The 25,734-nt window shown below is 48.0% G+C and overlaps 1 long non-coding RNA gene across 3 annotated transcripts in view; it reads left to right on the forward strand.

Annotated features, from left to right (window-relative positions):
- Nucleotides 1-25,734, forward strand: part of LOC101676137 — a 199,608-nt gene that overhangs the window by 63,660 nt on the left and 110,214 nt on the right. For all 3 annotated transcript variants that reach the window (XR_006604331.1, XR_001180120.2, XR_006604332.1), the window contains exon 3: nucleotides 16,431-16,554. This is a non-coding gene — a long non-coding RNA (uncharacterized LOC101676137). The remainder of the gene's footprint in view (nucleotides 1-16,430; nucleotides 16,555-25,734) is intronic.

A 25,734-nucleotide genomic window follows, 5' to 3' on the forward strand; every position in this document is an offset into this window, starting at 1 on the left:
AGCTGCGGTGGCACGACACACAGAGAGCTAACACACCTCACCCCACGTCCGGAGTCACAGTGGCCCTTGGTCACACAGACCAGGGCAGAGGGAGGGAGTGAAACCTTTCATCGCACATTAGAAAGCTTAACTTCCTTCTTTTGTTTAGATTTTAGAAGCGTGTGAATAGTTCTAAAAGCTTCCAGCATTTCAGTGACTCATCTTTTCCCCTCTCCTCTGAGCCCCGTGGAAGAGGCGGGTTAAGCAGTGGTGCTAAGATCCCAGTGTGTTTCTCTGTCTCTCTCCAAACCCTGTGCCCCTTCCATGGGAGACCACCTTGGCACCAGTGTTGTTTTTCACTTGAGTTTAGAACATAACCGCTTGGGATCAATAGCCAAGTCTCATCTGAACTATTTGTCTTTCTTTCTCTTCCCTTCTGTATTTTGCTTCCTGTCCAAATGGAACCCATGGCCTTGAATTTGTGATAAAAGATCTTCTCTGGGGTGCAGAATGAGAAGCTTGTAGGTCTTTTTTTTCTGGAAAGTATCTGTATCTTACTTGACTTTATCCCCACCTATTTCCCTGATTCTGAGGAGCTCAGTAAATGTTTGTTGAATAAATGAAGGAAGGAAGGAAGGAAGGAAGTAGGGAAGAAATGAATGAGCTTTGGGGGATCCTGAGATGGTTGGAAGAGAGGCATGTTGAGAAATGATGAGGGTGGCAAGACTTGGATACAGAATAAGGGGTCTTAGAAGTCCTGCGGCACCCACCTTTGAGAATTAAATGACATCTAACCTTGGTCAGCGTTTGGAAGGACACTTTTTGTTCAAAAAAGAAAAACGTTACCGTACACTGTGATAAGACCATTTCCTTTCTCACGGCGTCTCCTTTAATGTCAGGTCTGAAATATGAAGTCATTAGGGGATATTAAAACAGTGCTGACAAACTAATTAACAAAAGACATTACGCCGGATGGGCTCAATTTATCCTTTTTAATGGTTCTTATAAATGGGTGCCGCCAATTAAAATTAATAAAGATTTACCAGCGATTGCCCGGTGTACATTGCTAAGAAGCGCTGCTGAAGGTCGGCTTAAAGTCAGCTTTGGTGAAGCTGTAAGTTCTGTTCTGGAGCTGCATATCCCACGGAGTCCTCTGCTTTTTGTCTTGCCCTGGCCATCTCTCCTCCAGCTCCTTTCCCTGGCCTTTCTGTCTTCTGCTCTGAGCTCTTAGTGCATCTCTCCCACCCCACTGGCCACTCCAACCCATCCTGGGCTGCCTGAGCTGCCCCCAAATTAAATACATGAAGGGAAGGGCAATGTGCTGTGTCGGGTCCTACACTAGCTGGTCTGATTTGTCACCGTTTGCATCCAGGCCCTTCTGCTGTCACTTCCAGAAAGAGCCTTTGGGTTTGTTTAACAGAGCCATTCCTGGAAATCCCCCCAACCTGGGATGCCTTGAAGCCTTCTTGGTGTCTTTGGTGTCCTGGGACAGTGCAGTATGGGTGCACTGATGCCCACAGCGGTGACCCCAAACTTGACGTGTTCAGTAGGGGCCCCACAAGAGTGGGCGTGGTCACTAGTCTGAGAACCCCATGGTCACTCGTTGTTGTTGTTGTTTTAAATCAAGTGCAGTTTCCTTTTATTACACATAAGACAGCACCTAATTGAACTCTCTCTTAAAGCAAGGGACACCTGTGACGTCCATGCAGGCTGTGCCCCCTCTCTGAAGCTCTGGCCTCCTGATCACTTCTCTGGCTCGAGGCTGAAGAGCTGCTCTGCTGGAACTCTTTTTACCCTGAGACCCCAGCCTCTTCTCACCCACGAGGAGGCTGGCCTGGCTCCACTCATCAGCCTTCCCCAGGGATGACTCCCCTTTATAATGAGGCATTCAGCCATTGAGGCCAGTGACCTCCTGCAGATCTTCCTTGGCTGGGAGGGTGCAAGCGTAAGTGGAGCTGCATTTTCACCCCCTGTACCCACGGCTGGATATGGTGGTAGTAGCAGGAGCTGGGGATAAGATAGAAGGGGAGGCTCCAAAGGAGAGGCCAGGTCTTGGAGGCAGTCGTCCCGGCACGTTGCACTGGCCATATGGAGGATATACAGGAACAAGACCTCTGTTCCATGGACAGCTCCACGGAAAGTGTGTCAGAGGGCGAAAGGTGGTAAGGAAATTCCATTAGGGCATACGCCAATGGGTTGGAGTTCCCAGGAGCCTGAAGTGTGGTTCCCCATCCTACCAGGATGCAATTTGGATGTCCCGTGGTCCCTTCTCCCTATGGGCTGGACTTCATCCCTGTTGGCTTGAAGTGTTCAGTGTGGAAGTCACGGAGATTTGCATACTGGGTGCTGATTTCACCTCCAGAAGGCTACCATTAAGGCTGCTTCCCTGGCTCTCTTGCTGATCTCCAGGAGCTCAGATGAATTTGTCAGATAGACCATGTGGCACTTCGTATCTGGGTGTATCCTTGAAGAGGACAGGCATGGTAAGAGGGCGCAAGTGAGGCAGGAGGGAGCATGAGTCTCCCGGGCTTGAGAGAACAAAGGAACTAAGACCCAACTTTTCTGCTTCACCACTTATCCAGAACCTTCTCTTTTTCCCAGTGTGCCCTTACTGTGGCGTTCTGTGAATGGGTTCTCCCAAGAGTGGAGTCCAGGACCACTGGGTAGGTACTTGGATGCAGCTTCTTGAGTGAGATCTTGTTTTCCTCAGCAGGGCTGGCTCACACCCTGTTGTTGCAAACATCCTGCAATGCCCAATCTATTGAAAATACAGAGGTAACATTGCCCTAATACCTGGGCCTGTGTGGTTGGAGGGAAGTGCCATTCTCATCAGTTGTCTTTGTTATAAGAATTCAAGGAAGACACTAATCCTTTAGTGTCCCCAAGAAGGCGAGAACTGGGAAAACCTGGACTTCACTTGAAAACTCGGAGAAACAATAGTACAGTGGGAGCGGTTTTGTTCTAGGTCATTTGAGACATAAAGGCCAGAGCAAGACAGCTCTTTCAAGCAAGGGTTGGACTCAAGAACAAGGGACGACAACTCCCCCAGAAGGGGCGGGCAGGTCTCTTCTCACCGTGCTGGGTGGAGTCGGCCCTGGCTGCCTTGTCTGTTCCCCACGTCCCACCTAGCTTCCAACTCCTTTGTGAAAAAAGGCAACACAGACCTCCCACAACAGAGCTCCCCGTGAAGGCCATGGGGAAGACTTCTATAGGCAATGAATTCCCAGGGAAATATGACCTCCAGAGAACCCCATTCCCTGGGAGGCATTAGCCACACTCTTAATCGTGCATTTTATTGTTTCTTTTCTAGCATCGCACAGCAAGTCACTTGTGTGACAGTACATTAGAGGCGACAGAGCAAGTTAGAATAAATAGACTCTGTCCCCTCTCAGAGCCTCCTCTATCTGATACCCGGACGCAGATGCCCTCTGAAGGCCAGAGAGATAAAGGGGCCACCAAACAGACTTGAAAAGATTCCGGTAGTTTCCACAAGTGCCTTCGGTGTGACTTGTGGAGTCTAAAACAGCACGATGGAGACGTGTGGGCATTAAACATTCAAATGCTTCCAATTACAATCTAGTGACAAAGTTAAGGGACCAGTTTTATTTTAGCTGTGATCCTGCCCCACCCCCAAGCTGCTACAAAAGTGACTTCAGGGTTTAACGTGAAAGCACCCTTTTCAGGAGGAGACCGTGGGGAACAGTTGAAAGAACCCCTGGACTTAGACCCAGGACTTAGACCCTTGATCTCAAGATAACCTTGAGATCAATAACTCCTCAATGGCTGCCAGGTGACCTGTGATAAATGGCTTTACTTTTCTGCTTTCTGATCCCCTCCGTTGCCTGTCATTTAGGAATCCTAACCCCCATGAGTGTCACAAGAGACAGCACACTGTTGTGAGACTCAGACGTGATGTCTGTCCCTGAAAGAGAGGTGTACATAAATGTGAGAGTTTACTGGACCCTCCTTAAGGATCTCAGATCAGGAGGGAAAAGGCAGTGGGGACTGGCAGGTGTGGCCTTATCTGGGGAAATTAGCTAGCACTTATTCTTCTTTAGTAGCTAACAGTCTTGTGGGTTGGGCACTTGATCCTCTTTTTACAAATGAGAAACTCAAGGTTCAGTTAAGGTGTGGATTCCATGTGGTCACACAACCAAGGAATACCAGAGCTTAGACTTAAACACCTATTCTAATTCCATAGCTCCTTCCCTTTCCACCATACTGAGCTGGCATTGAGCAATGTCCCAGAATCATTAGGCCAGCGCTCCAGAGCTCAGTGCCTTCCCAGAAACCATAAGGAGAGAGTAGATCCAAACCAGAGCAGGGTCCCAGCTTCTATCACCTGTCCACAGCTTCTTGGACCCAGGTGAGGGGAGCTGTTTGGTCTGCCCATCCATCCATCTACCAGTCCATGTGTCCATCCATCTTTCCAAGGGACCTTAGCGTGATAGACAAAGAATAGAGTTTGGAGTCAGAAGAAGTGGGTTTCATTTCCTAAGGCAGAATTTCTCTCACCTGCATTAGAAACATCTGTAAAGTGTATGGATTCTGAGACCAACTGGATTTGATTCTGGGGTTCTAAGACTTACTCGATCTGATTCTGGGACCTGGGGCTCAGTAATCCACATAGTTACATGTATTATATGCAACTATGTACATGTAAATATGTACTTGTAAATGTACATGTACATGACATTGATGCACATGTAAGTTTGAAATCTGTGGCTCTGGAGCATTATCCTGACTTCCTCAAAGCATAGAAAATCAAACATTACTCCCATTTGGAGGGAAGGGGTCCTCCTCCGTGAGCTCTGCCTTAGTGTTTGGATTGTCCCTGACTCCCTGTGATGGGGACGGGGAGGGGGGGATGCATGCTGCACTCTCTTCTTTCAACCCTTTTTTCCCAGTCATATCTTCTTCCCTCAGCCAAGAAACAATCCTCCCTGACTTGGTGACACTCAGACTCAGTCCTGCTCTGGGGGTACTTTCCCCTCTTTCCACTGAAAGCTGGCATATCTTAGAATCCTAGAGCAGGGAAGAGCCTGGGAGATTCAAACCCACTCTTCTGACAGCAGAGCCCATGCTCTTTCTGATACATAAAGCTTCCTTGCTTATAGTTGGAGCTTAATAGATGCTTGAATAATGAGTCAATGACTGGCTATTTCCCCTGAGCTACTGTAGCCCCCAAATACTTGCTTAGATCAGGCTCCTCATGCTCACTGGGAAACCAGACAGCTCTCATGGGCATTATAATAATTCTTACTGGTTATAACAGTAACTAGTGCTATTAGCTTCCTTTATTGAGCACCTATGAGCCAGGTGCTGTATTAGATGCTTTACATACATTATCTCACAACAGTCTGGAAGAGTCTGTGTGAGGATCTCCATGGTGTAGGTGAAGGAATTAAGGCTCAGAAAGCTGAGTTGACTTGTTCACAGTCACAGCTACGAGTTGGAAGAGCCAGGACTTGAAGTCCTATCTGTTAGTCTCTGAAGCTGTGTTCTATGCACTATCCCATCGTGTCCCTCTTCATGGCTTGATAGATGTTAGTCTAGCAGGTCTCCTAGGAATCATGTGGCCAGCTCAGCCTCCCTTCCTGCTGAGGCATCCTGGTCTTAGGTAGTCCACAGAAGAGCGTTGGGGAAAAGTGACAAGGACCCTGCAACTCTGGGTACAGCCTCTGGGCTCTTCAACCAAATAATTCCATATGCACGCCCCAGTAATCCTCACAACGGTCCCAGTGTGCCCTTATGCTTGCTCGTAGTTGTTCGGATGAAGGATGCTTGTGGAAACCTTGAAGTATAAATTAATCCTCCCCCCCCCCGCATCTTATTAAAGTGCAAAGTCATTAGATCTGGGGGTGAGGGGTATGGGATTTTGCATTTCTGAGGAGCTCTCACTGGTGCTCGTGTTGCTTGTCTGTGGGCCACACTTGGAGTAGCAGAGCCCTTCTAGGGTGACAGAGGCCCTGATGTGGTCGCAGTCCTCTGGAGCACCACCACCCCCCCCCGCCTGGCCTCTCTCTGTTATCCTATTATGAGGGCTTCCTCTGGGGTAGGACGGAGAAGAGAGCTTATTGGACAAGAATTAGGAAACGTAAGGAGGATTGCTTCTTGTTTTGGTGCCAGTTCCTCATCTCCCACGCCATCTTGCACATTCCTTTCAGGGACACAGCAGAAAAGAAATAAAAATGAGAAAAGCACATCAAAAGTGTCCAGCTCAGTACAATACACACTGGGTTCTGGCCTCTACCCTCCCGTGGGGTTTCTTTAAGGAAACATGGATATTGAAAAAAAAATAATGATACTCAGGGAACCATACTTGGGGAACCTTACTGGAAAGGAGGTTCCATTTCTTCCCCAGGACATCTTATAGATAAACTTGAGTTTGGGTAGCATTTATTGAGCACCCACTATAATAACAGCAACAGGGGAAATAATGAAGATTTCCTATGTGTCTGGTGCTGTTTGGAACACGTTCATCTATTAATTCATTTCATCCTCCCAACAACCCTTACACGTATGTAGTATTTTTTTTCTTTCTTTTTTTCTTTCTTTCTCTCTCTCTCTTTCCTTCCTTCCTTCCTTCCTTCTTCCTTCCTCTCTCCCTGCCTTCCTCTCTTTCTTTCTTTCTTTTTTTTTTTTTAACCAGTGAGGAGCCCTACTGGCCCAAAGTCCCACAGGTCATAAGTGTCAGAGCCTGGATTCAAATCCAGACCCCCTGACTCCAGGGTCTCAACCCCTTGGCTCTGCGACTTCCCTCCTGGGCAGGACTGGGAGGTTCAAAGGAGCACGTGATGTGGAACAGGAAAGCAGGTGTTTTGACTGGCTACCATGGGATTAGAGCTTTACAAGCAATACCCCCCCCCCCCAATCCTTACCCTTCCAGGTAGGAGGATTCTCCCCATTTGGAGATGAGGGGACAGAGGAAAGATCTAGTAATGTTTCTCATAGTTAGCTAAGTGACCCAGCCAGGGTTCAAACTCAGGACTGTCTGACCCCATAGTCCACACTCCTCCTCATGCCCCTGGAGGACTTCACGTTACCAGATGGACATGCCATTCTGACGGAGAGGAGGTCTCCATGGCCTCTCAGGGCACACCTCCCTTCCAAGGCCCCATGCCTCCGATGAGCCAGAGGTGTGCATCTGTACTAGGAAGGGATCATGTGGTCTTCCCTACACCTGCTAAGGGGCCCAGAGGTTTACACCAGGACTCACATTTCTGGGTGGCAGGAGAGGCAGGTGACAGCAGCTGCAATGTCACGTTCTCTATCCCCCTATTAGCAAAAACGTGTGTGAGACTGCAGACTCTCAGGGTTCTCTGTGTGTCCACTGACGATCAGTTTAGTAGCAGTGTCAGCATTTTGTGGTCAGTGGCTGTGGGATCCTGTTCCTGCCATGTGAGCCGTCCATAGTGAGGATGGGGTCCAGAGGATGGACCTCTGATTTTTACTCACTATGACGTGTTCCTTCTTTATGCCAAAGAACCAATGGAGAGCGTTCATTAAGGTTGTTGCTCATCCAATGTGACAAAGGAAGGCTATGGAAGACAGGGCCATTTTATCCCTCTGGCAGGTCAAAGACTTCATGTCTGCAGGACATGGCCATTGACCTACTGGAGTGGGCAGCAGAGGCAACAATAGGGATAGCTGTACCCGAGGACACCAGCTGAATATCTGCCCCCACTTTGGGCTCTTGAGTTTTGCAATGTCCTATCATAATGCTTGAGACTTAGCAATAATGACGAAACAGCCAAATGTTAAAGTTAATATTTTCATTAGGTGTCTATAAATCCTAACATGTCATCAGCTAATTTCAAATCAGCTCTTAAACAGGCATAAGTTCTGTTTCATGTAGGCTCTGTCTGGCAAGCAGTGGGAAGGGGTCTCCAGAAGTGAGAGCACCTGGGGTTTGCAGAGATCCTAAAATCCCCGTGGGGGAAGGAGGGATGGTGAGAGCGAATAATCACTCTCAAGTCAAATCTCTCTGTTCGGATCCTGTTCTGCTTCTTCTGTCCTTCTTCCCTGTGGTCATCAATAGGGTGAAGGAATCCCCCACTTCCTGAGGAGGGGCGAGGATAGGATGTCCGGGAGCGTAGCGAGAGGAGCACGAGCCTGTGCCAGGAGAGATCTGCATTCCTTCCCGGGGTCAGCTGTTTGTTGTTTATGCTGCCTGTATTTGCGGAGCCAGGCTGCTGATAGTACTAAGCAGCTGTGTGGCCACGAAATTCGCTTGACCCATTTGAATCTCAGTTTCTCCACCCGGAAGATGAGGGGTTAGACTAGATGCCATTTCTGGGTCATTTTAGTTGATACTGCCCAGAACTAGAATATATCCAGGGGGCTATTGTGGAAGCCACCACGTGGTCTTCGTGTTTCCTTGGGGAATTGGGACCTGTGCATGGCCAGCTGGAGCCAGGTCCTTAGGAGCTGCAGACCCTAGAACCTGGGCTTGGGGGATTTCCACGTCAGGCTGGGAGACCAGCAGGAAGAGCAAAACCTCAATCCAGGACACTGTCATGAAGAGTGGTCCCTGGCCACACCTGAAGGCTCAATGCTCTGCTTTGCCAAGAGGCTGCCACATCTTCCTAGTGCCTGACCAGGGGCCTTCTCCCTTAGGAAGGTTTCTCCTTGGTCCTAAGTCTCTTTTCATCCCTAAGTGGTTGCTGGAGAAAGAGAAGAAGGAGGGGTATATCCTGGGAAGCCCTGCCTAGTGCTGCCACCTTGACTACATTAGGAAGTGGGCAGTGGAGAGTAGGATTTAAAGCATATACTTGTAATTTATAAATCCAGGGTTTCTTAAGGCTTATGAACCAAGTGAAATTAATTTTAATAATGTACTTTAAGTCAGGATAGCCAAATATTATCATTTCAGCTTGTAATCATATAAAAATTATTAATGAGATAGTTTACATTCTCTTTCTCATACTGAGTCTTTGAAACCCACAGCATATCTCAGCTTTGACTGGCCACATTTCAAGGGATTCATGCGGAGCTTGTGGCTATCTACCATCTTGGATGGTACAGCTCTATGCATTCGTGGGTAAGCTTTAGAGAGATTGTGAACCTTTTGGTTGCAAATGTCTGTTCTGAGCACATTGTGTATTTTTTATGAGGGGTGTGTAGCTTTATCCGATTTTCAGAACCATTAGTGACCTCCAAAGGATTGACAGAAAAATGTCAGATTTCTCAGAGATGATGAATCCTGTGATATCCACACTTGCCATTGCTGTGCTGGGTGGAGTACCCTGCCCTTAGACTTCCACAACTCTGGCTGGCTCTTCCAGATAGCTTATCCCAATGTATGTGGGTCAGAAAGTGTGTTGCCAAATGGAGGAAGGGACAGCCCAGGGCTGATAACCATCAGCCCAAGGCAAAGAAAACCATCATAGGAGAGAGGGACAGTCTTTGCTATTTGCCAACTAGTATTATTCCTAGGATCTGTGTTTCCGGATGAACTTCCAGATCACTAAGGAAATGGAAATACTGTTGGAATTTCCAAATTCCCAGACACATGTAAAGAAAATAAAGTAGTTGGTTGAGAATTATATGCAGATATGTTTTAAATGTCACCCTGCTCTCTCTCAGACTCCTTCCTTCCAAACAAAGATATCAGTTTTTGTTGTTTGGGTTTTTTTTTTTTTTTTAAGATTTATTTATTTACTTGAGAGAAAGTGCACATGAGTGGGGGAAGGGACAGAAGGCAAGGGAGAAAATCTCAAGCAGACTCCTCATTGAGTGTGGAACCCAATGTGGGGCTCGATCCCAGGATCCTGAGATCATGACCTGAGCCAAAATTGAGAGTTGGACGCTTACCTGACTGAGCCACCCAAGCACCCCTAAGATATCATCTTTTGAATTATGTGAGATGCTCTGAAAATAAAGTGACTTCTGAGTAGCCTTGTCTCTTTCCTCAGCTCTCCATTTATTCCTGGAACAAGTCCAGTCAGAGGGTTCACTCTCTATACTTGGTGACCATGAATGGGCTTTACAGTATGCCATGGTCTACACACCTGTGAGAATTTTTCTAAAGAGGGGATTCTAAGGTTTAATCAAATTGTCAAAGAGACACAGATTGCATGGAGCACTGGGTGTGGTGCAAACATAATGGAATACTGTTGTGCTGAAAATAAAAAAAAATTGTCAGAGATCATGACCCTCTGTAAGGGTCATACCACTAGCCCACATGCTGTAATCGATGGAGATTAGAGTTGAGAGTCTGGGTCTGCCTTGGGTCCTGAGTATCTCCTGGAACTCTCCCTTTGGGGACTCATTCCCCTGGAGAAGCAGGCCATCTGTGTATCACCTGTGTGCTTAGGAAAGCCATAGGGTTTCTGTGTCCTCAGAACCCAGGCTGGGCTCAAGTGAATGGCCTGCAGAGTCCTTCCCAAACCCTCCCCCCAGTCCCCTGGGTTGTTGGTTTTGTGCAACAGCTAAATCATAATGTAATTCTACTCTAGTAGCTCTGTGGCCCACTGTATTCTCCTGTTTTCAGCTTTTGGGTTTCCTGGGTACCTGATGTGATCTCCTGTCCAAGGCCACAGTGTGAAGATAATGGAGTTTTTATACTGGTCCCCCATTCTGGGATGCAGGAGATGTGAGTTAGATGGGGACTTTGAGTTCATCTAGTCCCATCCCTCCATGTGCTAGGTGGGGAAACCGAGGCTGGAGTGGTGAAGTGACATACTCAAGGACAAACAAATGATGGCTGAGCAATCAGGACCAGAATTCAGCTCTTCCCACCACACAATACTGCCTGTCCCCCTCCCTCAGTACCCACAACCCAACTGGTGCCCAGAATCCTCTGATGACTCAGGCGGAGTCATGACTAATTAATAACACTACAGTGTGACAAACCTGCATTCAAACTTCAGCTTGGTCATTTATGTTGTGAGACCCTAGACAAACCATGTCAACTCTGAGCCTCAGTTTGCCCAGTCTGTAAACTGGGCATAATTGGACCTACATCCTGGGCTTAATGTAAGGACTAGAGTGGACAATGTGTTAGGGCATTTGGCATAGGGCCTAATGCATGGTAAGCGCTAAGTAGATTATAATTTTTATCGAGGCTTCCCCTCTTTCTATTGTCTCAAGAATCCCTAATACACTCGTCTACCTGATTCATCAAAACGTACCGTCCTGAGTTCTACTGAGGCAAGATGTTGCTAGGAGACTGACTAGCTGATTAGCACTCAGGGCCTATGGACTTGCTTGTTGTGCTTTTTCACCAGAGTGTGGCTTTGAGCAGGAATCACATCAGCCTTGTTGCCCACTGTCTGTATCCAGAGACCAGTGTCTGGCATAGAGTAGATACTGAAAGAGTGTCAAAAGAACAAGTATTTAGCTAGTGACCTTCAGTGCTGTAGGAGGCTGAATAATGGCCCCCAAAGATGTCAGATTCTAATCCCTAAAGCCTGTAAGTGTTACCGCATAAAAGACGGTCTTTGCAGGTATGATTAAATTAAAGATCTTAAGATGGGGAGATTATCCCGGATTATCTGGGTTGGTCCTAAAGGTACTCATGTGTATTCTCACAAGAGGGGGCAGAATGAGACTATGCACACAGAGGAAAAGGCTATGTGAAGACAGCCGAGAGAAATGTGAAGATGTTGTCCTGTAAGTAATGGAGTGATGTGCCCACCAGCTAAGCAATGCTGGCAGCTGTCAGAGTCTGGATTCTCTCATAGAGTTCCTTGAGAAAGTGGGAGCCTGCTAACACCTCAATTTTGGACTTCTGGTCTCCAAAACAGGGAGAAAAATTAATTTCTGTTGTTTTAAGCCACCAGGCTGAGATGATTTGTTACATCAGCCATAGAAAACTAAAACAAGTGTTTTTAACCAAGGAAGTTAGTAACATGGGAATTTTAGGGACCAGAAAGTTACATTTTTCAAGGGTGGAACCCAGGAAGCTCAATATTCTCTAATTACGTTTCCATTCTTTTTTCTATCAATAGTGCCCTCCCTCTGTGAAGCCACCGACAAAGTCTGAGGATGTGCCGGAGATAAGCATACAGGGCGTGGGAGGTTAAAGTGGATTTTCCTCTTGCATCAAAGGGAGGAGAAAGAACAGATGACTTGTTGACAAAGGTGGGGAGAAAGGGCACAAGAATTAAGAAAGCTGAGCTGCGTGAATTTATTCATTTATTCAACAGATTTTATTGAGTGCCTCCTACATGCCAGGTACGATTCCAGGCGCTGAGGATGCAGCCGTGAATGGGGGTGGTTGGAAATCCTTGGTTACCTGGAGCTTACACCCTAGTTGGGTGTAGTTGGAGAGGACATGCACACACAAACACCATGACTGTCCACCTGTGATGTTGATGCTCAGATGGGCAACCCGGACAGCAGCAATCTTACTTCATATAATGTATTATTAGTCCCAGGGGTACAGGTCTATGAATCTCCAGGTTTACACACTTCACAGCACTCACCATACCACATACCCTCCCCAATGTCCATAACCCAGCCACCCTTTCCCTACTCCCCGCCCCCTGGCAACCCTCAGTTTGTTTTGTGAGATTAAGAGTCTCTAATGGTTTGTCTCCTTCCCGATCCCATCTTGTTTCATTGATTCTTCTCCTACCCCCCAAGCCCCCACGTTGCCTCTCAACTTCCTCATATCAGGGAGATCATATGATCATTGTCTTTCTCTGATTGACTTATTTTGCTTAGCATAATACCCTCTAGTTCCGTCCACATTGTCACAAATGGCAAGATTTTGTTTCTTTTGATGGCTGCATAGTATTCCATGGTATATATACACCACATCTTCTTTATCCATTCATCTGTGGATGGACATCTAGGTTCTTTCCATAGTTTGGCTATTGTGGACATTCAGCAGCAATTTTCTTTATGACACCTACTGCTGACACCAAAGCTTCATCCACTGACAAGGCATGAACAAATTTTCACCGATGGTCAGCAGTCTCTCCAGGGGGCTGTTTTCCAGAGCACTGCCTGCCCACCAGTGCCCTGAAGGCATCCTCCTGCATGTAAACACAGTAGCCCTCTTCCTTCTCTCTTACTTTCTCTCTCTTGCTTCTCTGTTTCTTACCCTGCCCCATGCAGAATCACTATGTGTAATCTTGTTTCTAGAACCCATGATGAAATTAGAGAAAATGGAGGCAAAGAAAACATACCCTTGCTTTTAAAAGGGAGGGACAGAAACCAGGAGACTTTCAGGGTTAAAGGATTTCTTTCCTAACTGGCCTTTCAGAATCTGTGATCTATCTGTTACATTTGAAGCTACCAGGGAAAGCTTCTGGAAAGAGGGGCTCTGGTTTTGTGTTTCAGATCAGTTTCTAGAAACTGACCTGAAAGATGTGAAGGGCTACTATAGCAGAGAAAATGCCCAAAGCGAGAACTGAGAGCGAGAAGTGACAAGAAGGCAGAGTCCATCCAGTCCATTGAGAAAGAACCTTCTGATTGTCAGAGGAGTCCAGTAACGGACGGGCTTCTCAGATAGGAGGAAGGACACATGTTCATTATCACTGGAAGAGTTTGAACATGGCTGAATGGCCAGTTAAGGAAATGTTAGAGAGGACAGTCAAGTTTCTGAAGGGGGCAGGAACTAAATGTCTTTGAGATCACCTCCAACCCCGAGAGTCTATGATTTTACCAAACATCCCAGAGAGCAGATGCTCATTCTTAAACTGAATGCAACATACTCGAAACTTTATGTGCCAAACAAGACAGCATTAAAATACAGTAAAAAACTGACAGCAACAGGAGAGGCAGGAAACCTTACCACATCTTTCTTTGTACGAAAACAAATGAGAAAAAAACCATAATTGAGTAAATCTCTGTAAGTTCCTAAAGGCAAAAACAAAACAGAGTGTACTTTATGTTCACAATGTAGTAAACCAAGAAATAAATAATACAATTAAAAAAAATAAACAGTTGGGGCACCTGGGTGGCTCAGTGGGTTAAAGCCTCAGCCTTCAGCTCAGGTCGTGATCCCAGGGTCCTGGGATCGAGCCCCGTGTTGGGCTCTCTGCTCAGTAGGGAGCCTGCTTCCCTTCCCCTCTGTCTCTCTGCCTGCCTCTCTTCCTGCTTGTGTTCTCTGTCAAATAAATAAAACCTTTAAAAAAATAGGAAAAAAAATTAAAATAAAAACAGTAGACATCTCTTTGTGTTTCCAGTTGAGTAACATAACTATGTATAACTATAGCTCCCTGCTTTGGGATTCCAGGACACGTAATACAATTTGACCCCACCTTCCTGGCCTTGACTGATTGATTTAGGATTAGGCACTTGAGCAAGATGGGACAGAAATCCTTCCCTGGGAATTTGGAATCAAGATACAGAAAGGAGCATCTTCTTCTCAGATGGCTGGGCTCACAGTATATAAACTTGGGAATTATCAGTGATCACCACCTGCCATGTGAACTGAAGACAGAAGAAATAGGTTGGGGGAAATAAGAGAGAGAGAGAAAGAGAGAATGGAACAGACACATAGGAGGGAACAGATTAGACCAGGAGGGAGGCTCCTGATGACTTTCCAGTCACTAATATCTGTCTATCTAAGTCTCATTTTCACTCTTTTTTTTTCTTCTATTATTATCATTTTTAAAAATATTTTAATTTTTTATTTAAATTTAATTTAGTTAACATATACTATGTTATTTGTTTCAGAAATAGAGTTTAGTGATTTCATCAGTTTCATATGACACCCAGAACTCATTACATCAAGTGCCCTCCTTAATGCCCATCAGCTGGCTACCCCTTCCCTCCGACCCCCTCCCCTCCAGCAACGTTCAGCTTGTTTCCTAGAGTTAAGAGTCTCTTATGGTTTGTCTCCCTCTCTGATTTCATCTCGTTTTATTCTTCTCTCCCTTCTACTATGCTCCTCTGTTTTGTTTCTTAAATTCCACAAATGAGGGAAATCTTATGATAATTGTCTTTCTCTGGTTGACTTATTGCACTTAGCATAATACTGTCCTTTAGGTCCATCCACATCATTGCTAGTGGCAAGATTTCTTTTTTATGGCTGAGTAATATTCCATGGTGTGTGTATATGTGTGTGTATACCACATCTTCTTTATCCATTCATCTGTTGATGGACATCTGGGCTTTTTCCATAGCTGGGCTATTGTGGACATTGCTGCTATAAACAGTGGGGTGCAGGTGCCCCTTCAAATCACTATGTATCTTTGTGAAGGGCAACCTTCACTCTTGCCCGTGAAGTACACAAAACTCTTATATCCTTATAACCAATTCTCCTCTTTTACTCAAGTCTGCTGGAGTTATTTTCCTTATAATCAGAAAGTTCTAATTCATAAAAGCAAACAAGCGAATGAACAAAAAGAACAAACCTCAAATCACTTAAAATTTCAGCACTCTCTTCTAACAGAATGAGGTAAAAATGGAAGCTGTAGAATATTTAGAAAGTTTTTACAGTGAAAACTGTACAAATGGCAAACTCAAGGCTGTAGCTAAAGTTATGCTAAGAGGAAAATTCATAGCTTCAATAACATAGAGGCTCTGTAGCCAAATGGCCTAGTTAAAATCCCCTTTCTAGGGGTGCCTGGGTGGCTCAGTGGGTTAAAGCCTCTGCCTTCGGCTCAGGTCATGATCCCAGAGTCCTGGGATTGAGCCCCTCAGCCCCTCATCAGGTTCTCTGCTCAGCAGGAAGCCTGCTTCCTCCTCTCTCTCTGCCTGCTTCTCTGCCTAGTTGTGATCTCGGTCTCTCAAATAAATAAATAAATAAATAAAATCTTAAAAAAAAATTCCCCTTTCTACCGCCCACTAGGTTTATACTCTTGTGCAAAGCTATCACTTTGTGCCTCAGTTTCCACATCTGAAAATGGATGTAATAACAATACTTATAGAGTCCTATTGTGAGAATTAATTTATATACAGAATATATTTTAAATAGTGCCTAACACATAATATTATTAATGCTATCCATTGATTCAAATAATAATGATAATAATAATAGTAACAATAATAATAAAATAATAGTAACATGTAATGTATTATGAAGCATGCGCACTAGAGCCATCTTTAGGGATGGGCAGCACTGGGCAGCCTCAAGGGCATTTTCCCCTATAGAATAAAGGCAGTGCAACCTAGTATGTGACTGGCTACTCCTCTCTTCACAGACAGCGCTGTTCCTGGCTTGGGCCAAGGACAGGAAAGGGCCTAGGCTGCCACCTGAGCATCTCAATGAGAGTGTAGGAAAGATAGACATGAGGCTGTCTTGGTGTAGTGACTTTCTCTTCCCTTGACTGAGGGCTTCATGTGGTGGGAGAAGGATTTCTGGGGCTTCCAGAGGCTTGTGATGCTGGAGGTCACAGAAAGGGGACCACTGGGCCTGGAAATATGTTCCCCACCCCCTCACCACTGATATCCCAAATTCCATGATCAGAAGGCAGGTCATTCTTTGCTGACTCCTGGGTGAACCAAGCTGTGCTCTTCTTATCTTAACAGCTACCTCCTTATTTTTGCAGATGGAAGCTGGAGTGACTGCCAACAGCATGCATTCCTGAGGTGGTCTGATGGAGCGTGGGGCCCTAGTGAGGGCGTGGATCCCCAAGCAGGAGGCATCTGCTCATGGAGAAAATCTGTTAGCTGGTAAGAACAGGGTGCTGGGGAGAGTGCCTTGGTCCTGCCTGGACTGCTCGAAGGTCCATCCAATTCCCTGTGTTTTCATCCATCAACTTGGTATAGGAGGAGACGGGGCCCCACTGTCCTGGGGAGGCTCCTCTTCCCTCAGGACTTAGATGTGCTATGTTTCAAAGAGTCTTCGAATCCAGGTACACTTGGGACCGCTTGCCATGGATCCAGGGTGTCCGGTCCTTCTGGATCTCCAGGCAGCCATCCAGAGACACTGCCGCCCTATGCTCAGTGCTAGAAACTACCTCAGTCCTAACAACTACCAATCAATAACATATTTATAGGGAGCTGAACAATCAGGGAGCTATGAAAAGACCTGCTAAGGGTGTTCAGTCTGAGCGGAGAGCCGGTGTCAAAGCCCTGGGACAGTGCACAACGATTAGAAAAGAGAACAAGGGGCAGGGAGGTAGGAGATCGTGTCTGACCTGATGGAGGGGATCCAGCAGAACTTGGCTTTCTACAGAATGGAGAATGGGATGTGCTTGCTTCACTTAATTACATGGTCCTTAAATCAAGTCCACAGACCCAGTTTAAACACACAGCATTCTAGGATGAGCACTGGACCAAGAGTCAAGAGATTAGTCTGGCTCAGCTACTCATTTGCTGGGGGACCTTCGATAAGGCAAGTCCCTTAACCTCTCTGTGCCTTCAGTCTTCTTTAATAGTATTAGAAAAGTAGGATCTCCTTTGATTCCAAGTCCTTGGAGTTTAAAACCAGGCACTATATTTCAGATGCAAAGCTAGGTTGTTACTTGAAAAAGAAGTGAAGGAGGAAGAAGAGGGAGAGAAAAAGGAAGAGGAGGCGGAGTCCCTCCCAGACTGTAAGGTCCCTGCCTCTGCAGACACCCAGCACATGGGAGCGTGTGAGGAGTGTTGCCAACGTCCTGAAGGGGAGATTGCATAGGAAAGTCGGGGGCGTGCTCTGTTCCCGACCGTGGTGCCACACAGCAGCGCCAACATGTCATTTGAAAAATGAATGTGGCCTGAAGCTCACATTGCCACGAGAGCATCCAGGAATGAATAAAATACTAAGAGAGCCAGCCAGGAGAAACTTGACCATGCTCATGGAGGGTTATGTTGGAGTTTCAGGTCCTTCAGGGTTTGGGATATTTTTGCCAAGTGATGAAGAGTGGAGAGGAGAGAAGGTGAAGGTAGGGGAGCTCCTGCGAGAGATGAAGACTGCAGGCAAGGCCCTGGCTGGGGAACAGGCCCCCTGAAACGATGACTGCTGAGGCCTCCCTTGGGAGGCACGTGGGCAGGGGCTCAGCCTGGTTTCCCTGAGCAGGTGATCCTGAAGGTTCCCTTCGCCCTCTTCTCTGAAGACTGGAAGTGCACTCCAGTGCGTGGGGAAGACAGAAGCTTTCCGATGAGGCATACAGCATAGGGTAGGAGCCATTCTCTGGAGTCAGAAACACCCAAGTCTGAATCCTAGCTCACCTGTGTGACCTTGAGCAAGTCCATTACCCTATGCTTAAAAAAAACACCCCAAAACCCATCACGGTATCCGTGCAGAAACTATGTTAATGTCGAACAAGGAGTCAAAAAACAGTACTGCCCTTCCGCAACAGGGTCTGACCCAATTCTTGAATTAATGAGTCCTTGTAGATGTAGACAGGAGATCATCTTTACTAGTGATAAAGGCCAGGTCATAACGTGTAGCTTGAATTGACAGGATTTCCCGATCCTGAGTCCTAGGACTGACAGCTTGCCTGGCCCACCAGCAGCCCTGGACCTGCACCACCCCAGGAACAGGCGTGGGGAGCACGAGGGCTCCCGAAAGGAGGCAGGAGGGCAGGGGCTCTACTGCGCATGCTCAGTTCCTCCCAACTCACCAATGGGGGAGGAGTCGCCCTGTAAAGGCACAAGGGAGAGGGAGAGAGCCGGGGTGTTTCAGCAGGGGCTGCTCTCTCCAGGGCGGGGGCTGGTGGGGGGGAGAAACCTCAGAAGTAGGGAATCAGCTAAAAACAGATAAAATCTGGGGCTGTCTCCGATACGCTCAACCAGGACCCGGGATCTGGCAAGCGCGCAGGAAACGGCCGCGTTAGACAGTACCTGCAGCGCAGCTCGGTTTGCTCGTGCCCTCGGGCCGACATTTACCAGGCCTGCGCTGTGGGCCGCGGTCTGTGCCAGCGTCTGGGGAGGACGTGAGAAAGCGTTCCGGCCCGAGCCGGCCACCACTCCGCGGCGGCTCCTCGCTGACATCTGCGACTAGGGCAGGACACATTGGGAACTGGGGGCTCCTGATGTGCGTGATCGCAGGTAATCCCCAAACCCCGAGCGCTTGTTACCACGCGCGTCCTCTGCAGTTGTGACAAACCGGTGAAGGCCCCGCTCCCGGAGGCATGAGTGCGGGGCGAGACCAGAGCGCCTGATGGGAGCACAGCAGGACACATCCGTGTGGGATGACCAGGTTTGTCCCTCAGCCGCCGCCCTCGGTGGCCCATCGCACGTCCCAGGCGAGAGGGCTGAAAGGGCCCTGGAGGTGGCTGTGGAGTGACGGTGGCCCTCCCATCAGCAAGGATGGCCGAAGCGTGTATCTTCAGGACATTCCCCAAGCCGTCCGGTGTGCCTTCGCTTCCCGGAAAGGGCCACAAACTTGGAAGAAATAACATTGCCGTGGAGAGGGAGTGAAAGTGAATTCGGAACTCACGCAAGAGACAGAGAGCCGGCTTCAAAGCAGGCCCTTCCTTAATGCAGCTCATTCCACCTGCTTGGAGCTCCCGGAGGGCGGCTGGGCTCTGGCGGTGTCGCTGTTTGGCCGTCCCTTCAGCCAGAGCTTTAGCTCCTTTCTCAGCGGCAAGGCTGCTTACCTTCCTGATGTCTCCCCTCTGACCCCCGGGAGCACTGCTATCTGTATTCCTGGGTGCCGTGTGGCCACTGCAGCTCTGTGTTTACAGGGAGGCAGTGAAGGCCTCCCAACACCACCCCTCAGCACCCCTGGGCCCACACAGATGTCTCTCGCTGTTGCCCCACAAGTCCCCCCCCCCCCTTCTTGGTTTGGCAGTGGGTGGTGGGGCTGTCAGTCCTAAAACGGAAATGTGCGGGAAGGAATTCTTTTCAGTGTGTGGGATTTAATGGACCTCCCTCTCCACCTGATTTTTCATAATGTTGCTAACGAGCCAGAGAGGGGAACTAACATAATTCGCCATCCGCAGTTATTAAAATCAGCAGGGCCCATGCAAGAAGACACAAACCTTCTCATGCTAGGAGATTTAGATTGAAAAAACATAAACAACAAGGATATGGAGGAAAGGAAATTAACATTCAACTATTCAGTCAGTGTCTTCTTTTTTTTGTAATTTTATTTATTTATTTGACTGAGATCACAAGTAGGCAGAGGCAGGCAGGGGTGGGGGGGGGGAAGCAGGCTCCCTGCTGAGCAGAGACAGAGAACCGGCTTCAAAGCAGGACCCTGAGATCATGACCCCAGCCAAAGGCAGAGGCTTAACCCACTGAGCCACCCAGGTGCCCTAGTCAGTGTCTTAAATAAGGTTTCCCAAGAAGCAACCCAGAGACAGGGTTTGGGAGCAAATGGCTTAACCAGGAGGTTATCCCAGGAAGCATGAGAAGGAGAGGGCCATTGACACAGAGAAGGGAAGGAAGCTGGTTACCACCCTAGGTGACCCTAGTCCTGCTGGAGAACTCTGGAAACAGTGTGCACACGAGCCTCTTGAACAGCAGCTTCGAGCAGTCTTGGTTGAGGGTGTGGCATGCCTCAAGCTTGCCCTGTTGTGGGAGGGCACAACACACCTTCAGAGCCACAGAGCTCTCAGAAAAAGAGAGGCAGAGGGGAGGCCAGCTTGATTAGAAGCAGTACAGAGCCCAGGGGTGTGGCTGGGGCTCTGACCTTGCCTGCTGCCCCTGGGGAGCTGGTGCGTTCCAGATGACTTGTCATTCGATCCTCATTATAACCTGATCGTGCAGGTGACATGGTCTACACTACAGAGTGGGGGGAGCTGAGGTTGAGTGATTCCCAACCAGAGTGTCATTCTTCACAATATGGGATGTTTAGCATCTTTGTCTCCCCCCAACTAAATGCCAGTGGCCTTCCCCTCTCCTCTAGTCCTCGTGACTAACCAGCTCTCCGAATGGGCAAAATGTCCTTCCCCCTCCACGCTCACAGGAGTGCTGGGTGGGGAGGATCTTGTGCACATCCACTTCCCATTTAGCTGTAGGGTCACGGTTATTGGTTAGATTGAGAAGGAGCTGGTAATTCTTGAACACACTTGACTTCTGTAAAATAGACATCCTTAAGCTGAACTCATCCTTAAGCTGGTTGTGTTGAGGGATTGAATATCAACTACAGTACAGTGTCTGATATCAAGTAAGAGCTCCAAAAATGTTAGCTATATTACTGGTTAAGGGGCTCAGGAATCTTATTTCTAACCTAGTCCTTCTAACCTAGTCTGATTCCTGCCCCTTCCCCCACCTCCTGTTCCCTATCCATTCTCTAGGAGACATTCAGGGCAGAGGAAAGAACTGATGTTCGAGCCTCTGTCCTCAGGAAATAAAGGGGCGGTTGGTCAGGCCAGAGTCATCTGTGAACCACAGCTGGAGCAGGCCAGAGAAAGGTCAGCCAGGGGAGCCTGTGTGGGTGTGTCCAGCAAGGACAGAGTTCAGGGTATGTCCTGTGCATCCCAGGCCATCCATCTGCACACTCATTAACACTAACACGCAAGTGAACGTAACCTTCCCCAGAGTTTACCCAGACGCCTTGTTTTCTTGGCTGCAGAGGTAGCTGTTTTTATAAGCTTCTAGTGGCTTTTGGCAGCTTCTGTAATATTCAAGGCATGCTCCAGTGGCCAGGACGTTGACGTGGGGGACTGAGGCCAGCTACCTTTTGCTTGGGTCAAGGTTACGAGCTATTATGAGCAGACTATGAGCAGAGGAGCCTCAGCCTGTTCTTTTGCTCTGGTGTCCCGTCCAGTCATTCCCGGCTCCACACCACCTTCCACATCCTTGGTCAAGAGGAACGGAGGAGCCAGACCAAGATTAGCATGATTGCAGTGGTATGTGGGATGGTGGCAGCTAAGAGCGAAAGAATTCGACCTCTTCACAGTGACACGCGTCAAGCTCTGCAAGCAGGATTCAGCCTCAGTGCTTTGCCCAGGAGATGAGGCTTCATCTGTGTTAGGCGTCCTCTCGTGTGCGTCCTAGGAGGATTTAACATGAGCCCGCCACATGGCAGGAGCCGTGAACACACCATGCCGTGCCTCCCCACAAGCCTCGCTATTAATGATGTCCCCGTTTTATAGAGAAAGAAGGAAGCTCAGAGCCAGGGTTTGACTGCTGAGGCCACAGAGCTAGTGAGAAACACAACTGGGATTAGGTAGGATCCTTTGGACACCTACGTCTAGTCTAGGGTTTCTCAGCCTCAGACTGGTGACATGCGGGGACAGATGATCCTTCATTGTGGGGACTGTCCTGTGCATTGAGCTGCATCCCTGACTTCTCCCCACTAGAGGCCAGTGCACTTTCTCCACCTTCCCCAACCACAAACCCCCCAAATGTCTCCCTCCAGACACTGTTCTGTTGACACTGCCCTAGTCCTTTCCACGGGAAAACCTCCATTGCATGCTTCTAGAATGAGCCTGGTTGGAGGGTGACCCTCAGCCCCTAGCTCTGGCAACATTTGAGGCTCAGCCTTCTGGCTTCTCCCGTCGCCTCTCCTCCCAAAAGCCTCTCAAGTGCATCAGCCCTGTGACAAGTCCTCCATTCATTCATTCACTCGTTTGTTCAATGACTATTTCTCGAACGTTTCCTCTGCACCAGGAGACAGAGAAACAGATAATCAGAGCTACCCGCCGCAATGGAGGTAATATTCCAGTGAACAGAAAGCACTCAGTAGATGTTATAATCCACACGCCGGCACTAACTAATTTTATTCTCGTTTTCACTTTCCCGGGGCGTGGTCCGAGACACTGAGAGCTTTGATCACTTGCTGAGGAGCGAGTGGGGTTGAGTGTTAACGCCAGGCACATGGGCTCCACACCTGCACACCTACCCTTCCAGTCCCCTGTCTTTTCAGAGCTCCACCCCTCACTCCACATTTCCTTTCCACTGTTTTGGATGTTGCCATACAGAATCCCAGTGTCTTTTCAGGTGCACAGGTAAATGTCATTTCCCCTCTTCTCCTCCCCCACACTGGCTGCCCGCCCCCCGCCCCCGGCCCCTGTGAACCAGACCTGATGTGTTGGTGCTGCTGTGAAGTCATGACCTTCTCATTTCTTCCTTACATCTTCATTCTCAAGTCCTGCTGCTCTTTTTTTTTTTTTTTTTTTTTAGATTTTATTTATTGATTAGAGAGAGAGCACAGGCAGGGAGGAGGAACAGAGGGAGAGGGAGAAGGAGAAGAAGAAGAATCCCTGTTGAGCAGAGAGCCCGACGTGGGACTGGATCCCAGGACCCTGAGATCATGACCTGAGCCAAAGGCAGATGCTTAAGCAAACTACCCCCCTAGGTGCCCCAAGTCTGCTGGTTTTTAAGACAAATCTCTCGTCCCAGTGACCCAGCCAGGCAAGCCTATTTGTGTACTCTTCTCATAAATGAGGAGATTGAGGATCGGAGAGGTCAAGGGCTTGCTCAAGGCCACTCCCCTAGAAAGGTTCAAATGTACGGCCCATCTTCTGATCACAAACTTTGCACTCTGAACGAATTGCTGCATGCAAAATGTTATATGGCTGCTACTGCCTCAAGAACCCCGAGAAGGTAAGGGCCATGACTTAGGCCGTGCCTGGATCTCTTACACAGTCTAGCCCTTGTGTTGGTTCAAAGGGCAGGAGCCCTGGAGCCCAAGTTGCAAGGTTGGAACCCAGGCGGTCTCCTGGCATTCATGCTCTGGAAGCCCACTAGAGGGCAGTGTTTTCCCCGTGAAAGAGGACACCCGGAGCCAATACACTGTGTAACAGAAGCTCATTTGAAGTGACCAAAGAATTTGAAATCGCGGTGGTTTCCAGTCATATACACACACCCATGCTATGTTTAGAATCTTGCTGGATATTATAAACATGGAGGAAATCTTGAGGACTGTTACTGAGGCTTTGCTAGAGAATAAACATGGTTTGTGCCCTAGTCCGACCTTTGGCATTTCCTGGCTCTGTGACCCTGAGAAGGTCTCTCTTTGTGTAAGAAGATCTGCTTGGTCTCCCTCACAGACAAGGCCACCGTGAGGCTAACTGCACACGCATGGAACAATAGCTAGCTTTCCAGAGATGCACTACCATAATTATGGATGTTATGAAATTAATTTAACTGTTAGTTCAGTAATTACTTTTGTACAGAAGCCTTCCCTGAAACCTTGCTACTCAGAGTGTGGTCCGCGGATGGGAGCAGGATTGGCAACACCCAAGAGTTTGTTAGAAGTACAGAATGTACTTCTGAATGAGGCACGCCTGGGTGGCTCAGTGGGTTGGGCCTCTGCCTTCGGCTCAGGTCATGGTCTCGGGGTCCTGGGATCAAGCCCTGTATTGGGCTTTTTGCTCAGCAGGGAGCCTGCTTCCCCTCTCTATGTCTGCTTCTCTGCCTACTTGTGATCTCTGTCAAATAAATAAATAAAATCCTAAAAAAAAAAAAAAAAAAAAGAAGTACAGAATGTAACTCATCATAGACCACTGAACTCTGACAGCGTGTATTTTAACAAGATCCTGTGGTGATTTGTAGGCCTCCTAAGGTTTGACACTGCTAGAAAATGGATACTTTAATGAATGAAGAAAACAGCAAGGAAAGTAACTTGTGGAACTGGTTTGGGTGTTAATACTGAGTTAGTTCAGCTCAATGACCCCCAGAATAGAAGCGTGCCCTCTAATGAGCCTGCGGCGTCCTAAGCAAATTGTTTGCAATGCTCAAAAAATGTCTCCGTATCTCAGTAATGCCTTAGGGAGCTCGACTTGAGGTTGAAATAAAGTATTTCATATTTAAGCCAGTTATGCTGCAGCAGGAAATGACCTGGCCTTTCAACGGCCTTACAACCCCAGCGGTACGTGGCTCTGTTCCATCACTCTGAACCCAGGCTGGCAGGGCTGCCACCTTCCTAAACACTGCGGGGAAAGAGCTCTGCAGGGTCTTGCGCTGGAAGTAATGTGCCACCTTTGACTCACAGATCATTTGGTCCAAACTAGTCCCCTGACCCCACCTGACCACAGGGCACAGGGGCAGGAAGCACAATCTTATCCTGGGCTTGTAAGGTAGGGCGCTCTAGATACTCAGCACTAATAATGACCCCAGAGTTCGTCCCTGAGCTGTTTGGAGCAGCAGCTCCCAGAACACCTCAACACCAGAACACCTCAACAAATGACTCTATACTGGGTGGCTCCAAACAGCAGAAACTTAATCTCTCACAGCTCTGGAAGCTGGCAGTCCAAAATCAACGTTTATCCGCAGGCTTGGTTCTTTCTGGAGGCTCTGGGGGACAATCCATTCCATACCTCTCTCTAGCTTCTGGTAATCCTTGACAGTCGCTGGCTTATAGCCGTATGATTCCACTTTCTTCTACCACCTCCACATGGCCTTCTCTGTGTGTCTGTGTGTTCTGTTACAAGGACACTTGGGTGATCCATGATGATGATTTCGTTCTTTTTTTTTTTTTTTAAACAGGCTCCACGTCTAGGGTAGAGCACAATGTGGGGCCCAAACTCACCACCCTGAGACCAAGACCCGACCCCAATGAAGAGTCGGACACTTACCCAACTGAGCCACCCAGGCACTGTGATTTCATTTCTCAAATCCGTCATTTTAATTCATCTATAAAGACCCTTTATCTCAATAGGGCCACATGGGGACAACCTATCTTCGCGGGGTCCACTGTGCAATCCACAGCAGGCCCACGTTCACTCCAAACCCAGTCTTCTGCCTGTTCTCTCTGGACAGCCAAGAGTGCACTTTGCAAGCTACACACCACAAGGGGTCAGGCTAGCCTTATTTTTCTGCAGCGAGTTCTCCGCAGCACCCAGGAGTCCTTTCAATGTCAGGGAAACACTCCACACTCCTCCCCTGAGGGTCAACCAGGGCACGCTGTGGGGCGGGATCCCAGACCCGGCAGCCAGTTTTCCTCCTTCCTGCCTCATGCGAAACAGAACTGCATGGGAGGTGAGCATGTGATGGGCAGCACGTCCTTCTGTTGGTACAGCCAGCTCTGCCAGA

This window comes from Mustela putorius, unplaced genomic scaffold (genome assembly GCF_011764305.1).
Source record: "Mustela putorius furo isolate JIRA1106 unplaced genomic scaffold, ASM1176430v1.1 tig00000129_pilon_pilon_pilon, whole genome shotgun sequence".
Classification (NCBI taxonomy): domain Eukaryota; kingdom Metazoa; phylum Chordata; class Mammalia; order Carnivora; family Mustelidae; genus Mustela; species Mustela putorius.